This window comes from Odocoileus virginianus, unplaced genomic scaffold (assembly GCF_023699985.2).
Source record: "Odocoileus virginianus isolate 20LAN1187 ecotype Illinois unplaced genomic scaffold, Ovbor_1.2 Unplaced_Contig_2, whole genome shotgun sequence".
Taxonomy (NCBI): domain Eukaryota; kingdom Metazoa; phylum Chordata; class Mammalia; order Artiodactyla; family Cervidae; genus Odocoileus; species Odocoileus virginianus.
Genome location: NW_027224319.1, coordinates 795,676 through 799,980, shown reverse-complemented (window position 1 = coordinate 799,980; position 4,305 = coordinate 795,676). Strand labels below are relative to the sequence as shown.

At 58.2% G+C, this 4,305-nt stretch overlaps 1 long non-coding RNA gene across 1 annotated transcript; it reads right to left on the bottom strand.

The window, feature by feature from the left end:
• Positions 1–203: 203 nt before the first annotated feature.
• On the bottom strand, positions 204–1,821 carry LOC139033767 (uncharacterized). The gene is made up of 2 exons (XR_011486235.1): positions 1,731–1,821; positions 204–1,022 (listed from the first exon to the last, which is right to left on the bottom strand). It is a non-coding gene; the product is annotated as an uncharacterized lncRNA (long non-coding RNA).
• Positions 1,822–4,305: the final 2,484 nt, after the last annotated feature.

Genomic DNA, 4,305 nt, shown 5'->3' with positions numbered 1-4,305 from the left:
CCTGTGACAGGCGAGAAGAAAGAACAGAAACACCACGGGCGTTTCTGACCTGGAGAGCTAGGTCTAGAAAATTGCTAGGCAGAAAATTACTGCGCTGATAGAGAAGATGGGAGGGAAGAAAGGAGGGCAGGCAGAGAGGGAGGGAGGGGGAGGGAGGCAGGAGAGGAGGGAAGGAAAGAAGAAAGAGAGTCTTCTCGGCTCAATGAATATTTGGCGGATGAGTGATTTTATTTCCTAGTTGGTTGTTTTTGGAGGCATCAAATGGCAACCCCACTCCAGTATTCTTGCTTGGGCAATCCCGCAGACAGAGGAGCCTGGCGGGCTACAGTCCATGGGATCGCAAAGAGTCGGGCTCGACTGAGTGAGTGCGCAGTAATGTTCAGAGTAGTTCTGGAACCTTCTTACTGAAGAAAACCCCAGCGACCAAGCGTTTAGCTCCCCGAGATCCTGCCCGGCTCAATTCTTGTCTGATCCCCATGCGCCCCGCCCCAGCAGTGTCTCCCATCCCCTTCCTATTTAGTAGAAACTCAAAATCAAGGTTTATCCATTTAAGAGGGGTTGGGCTGGACTCGCTTGTAGAGGTAGATTCAGGCCATTGTACTAGGTACAGTCACTTTGAACCTCATGGAATAAGTGCAAAAGATAAGTTGGTGTATCCTTGGCAAGCAGTGAAGGGAAGCGTGGTGGGCATCTCTAAGCACCCACTACCTGCCCGAGGCTCTGCACGGTGCTGTCCTCACAGAGGCAGCTCTGAGGACCTCAAGGGCCACCCGCCCCCTGCCAGCTTAGGAGGGGGTCACATCACACAAGGTCACGCAGGTGCAGGCCCCAGAATTCTCCAGACTTCGAGAGTGGGATGCTTTTTCTCTTTTATCTGGTTTGGCCTCTGCTGATGGCGGGCGATAGCGCTCTCTCCATGCAGGCCAGCTTTCGCTGCTCAGCTCTTTAACAGACATTCCAGGGGGACCTTTCATCCCATGGATCCTGCGGGAAGTTCTCATTCATTTTGTTTATATCACAGCCTAAAAACCAAAGACACAGGAAACCATATTCACTGTGAAGATGAATTCAAGGTACCCATCGAAAGAAGGCTGTAGAATTTTTGAAAACATATTTACAAATTCCTTCCTCCCCTTTTCATTACTGCAAAGGGCATATTCTTTTCGGGTATCAGGACACAAACAGCTACCACTCAGCTGCCATTTCTGCCTCCTGACCAGTCCTCAAGCGTCCAGCGAAGCCTCTCTGGAGAGGCTGGAGGCTGTGTGCTGGGCCCGGTGGGTACAGACATGAGTAAGACCCAGGCCCCCTGGGGGCGATAAGGCACGCTCACTAAACATCAGTGCATGCCAGGCCTAGGCTGATAAGGGCTGTGGGAAAGGCTGAGATAAAAGGTCGTGAGAGTATGGAGCAGAGGGGAGGGCCTGTACATGCAGGGGGATCTGGTCGAGGCCAAAGGATGAGGACAAGGTGCATAGAGAGACTCGGCGAAGGCCGACATCCCTCCTGGCCGGGGGCCCCGTGGCTGCCAGGGGTGGTCCTGGGCCGGACTCCTGTGTACCCAGCCCGTCATCCACCCACTGAGGCAGGCCTGCCCGCTGGTGCCTCCTTTCAGATGAGCAAACGGGGGCCCCACGAGGTTAAGCCCAAGGTCACAGGAGGGTTCCAGAAGCGGGCTGGGAATCCCGCTCTGTCTGAAGCCCAGAGCCCTCGCTCTTAGAGCGACTCACCCTTTTCAAAGAACTTTTCAAATGCGTTATCCCACCGATCTTCCTGTCCCCGGGTTTCTCTATGTCTCACCAGCCGGTTGGCACAGATGAGTCACCCTGCCCGTAACGGCCTGAAGTTCACTTGCCCGGCCCCGCCCCCTCCCCCCCGCTGCCCTGGCCTGGGCCTCCGGCCAAGGCTCACCGCTGCTGACCCCTGTCCCCTGGGGTGTCCGTGGTCACCTCGCGCTCCCTCACCCCCTCCGTCCAAGGTCACCCCCCAGGAAGGCAGTCAGTGGAAGGCCCCAGCCTCTGCCCAGGTGAGACCCACCCCCTGGGAGACACCTTCCCCACCCAGCCAGCGGAGCAGGCAGCACGTGGCCTCCGGCATCACTGCTGGCGTCACTCCCTGTAGACCTTCCTCGTCCTCTCTGGGAAGGAAGAAGGGTCAGTTCAGTTCCCTGCACGGCAGCCAGATGGGACGGTGAGCCACAGAATCGAGGGAGACGTGTCCATCAGGCCCCTGGTAAGACAGGTTGCATCAGCAGTGAGACCCCAGGCCGCCTCCGCGTGAGAACACCACGAGGGAACCATACCGCTCTGGGAAGGGCTGGTCCCCTAGGGGGGCAGAGACCTGTGTGGCCACCATCCACACAGGCCCTCACGCGGCCCGGATCCCAGGCTCAGAGCAGCACCAGCGTCAACCCCATTCATGTGCGTGTGTGCTCGGTCGCTTCAGAGCCGTGTCCAGCTCTTTGCGACCCCATGACTGTAGCCCGCCAGGCTCCTCTGTCCATGGGATTTCCCGGGCAAGAATACTGGAGTGGGTTGCTGTTCCCTTCTCCAGGGGATCTTCCCGACCCAGGTGTTGAATGCATGTCTCTCTTAGGTCTCCTGCACTGGCAGGCAGGTTCTTTTCCCCTCGCGCCCCCTGGGAAGCCCTCAACCCCGTCATCCTCCCTCAAAGCCAGCTGGGGCAGGGACCCGTGTTACCTCCATAGTAGAGAGGAGACCCTGAGGCTCAGAGAGGTGGAGCTGCTCACCCCAGGTCACACAGCTCGTAAGAGGTGGAGTCTGAGAGCTGGATCTGCGGGCTGGTGCTCTTGGCTGTCTTCACGGAAGTGGGGCCCATAGATCCCGGCATGGAAAACCAGCTCCATCCCTTTCCGAATCAGGACTCTGGGGCTGGTGTCATGTGGTTATCTCCCAAACTGCACAGTCCGCTGGAACAAGAATTCCGGCCTCTCAAATGAAACCATGGGCTTCCCTGGTGGCTTAGACGGTAAAGAATCCGCCTGCATTCTGCCTGCAGGAGACTCAGGTTTGATCCCTAAGTTGGGAAGATCCCCTGGAGAAGGGAATGGCTACCCACTCCAGTATTCTTGCCTGGAGAATCCCATGGACAGAGGAGCCTGGCAGGCTACAGCCCGTGGGGTCGCAAAGAGTCGGACACGGCTGAGCGACTGAACACCAACACAGCACAAATAAAACCATGCGGATGTTCTCCAAATTCACAGAGAAGCTCACGAGGCTGGTCAGAGCTGTTTCAGCGTCATGTCTTTCTCCAGTGCGGTTTTCAGACGCCTTGGGAGCCCCATGTCCCTGGTCCCCGCCAGAGGGCAGCGAGTCATGGTATCTGGCCGGCCCGGCACCGTGACCGTGACCGAGGATCACCTGGCCTGGCGGGCGCTCTTCTGTGATCCCAGCCCAAATGCCTGCTCTCTGTCCGACAGAGGAGAACCACAGCCCAAGGAGGGGACACGTCCTGCCCCAGGTGACCCAGGCAGCGTGCGACCCGCCCGAGACCCAGGTCCGGGGGCCCCAGCGCCAGAGGGCTTCTCTGTGATGTGTATGACTTTCTCATCTTCTATTTTCTCAGTGGTTCACAGCCCCGGCGGCACATCTGAAATGCCTGGGATCCTGCCTGGGCCCAACCCGACGCAGTTACATCAGTTTTGGGGAGTGGACAAGGGGGCAGACTTCGACTCTAGGAAATGCTCAGGGATCCACCTAGAGGACCTGAGGCAGACCTGGAGCCAGGGGAGAACTGAAATTGTGGGGCCGGAGGAGCTGGAGGTTAGCTGCTGTTTCCCCTCCGTCTCCCCCCTCCAGCCCACCAGGAGCTGGCCTCCCTTTGGTCTGGGCCCTCTGGCGCCGGGGGTGAGATCTCTGTGCGGCCACTCCCTCGCTGGCGTCTCGCCAGGCTGGTGCAGACCAGTGCTAGTCGCTCAGTCATGTCTGACTCTCTGCGACCCCATGGACTGTAGCCCGCCAGGCTCCTCTGTCCGTGGGATTCTCCAGGCAAGAATACTGGAGTGGGTTGCCATTTCCTCCTCCAGGGGATCTTCCCAACCCAGGGATCGAACCCAGGTCTCCCGCATTGCAGGCGGATTCTTTACCGTCTGAGCCCCCAGGGAATCCCAGCACATATCAGATGCTCCCTAAACATTTGGTGAACAGAGTCACGCAGAGGGCCCCCCAGCCACGCCTTCCACACCAGGATTACATGGTTCTCTGCTGCAGGAGTGTAAAGGCAAGACTCGCCCAGCCCAGCAGGGAGCATGAGACGCCCATCAGTAGCACGTTGGGTGCCTCTTAT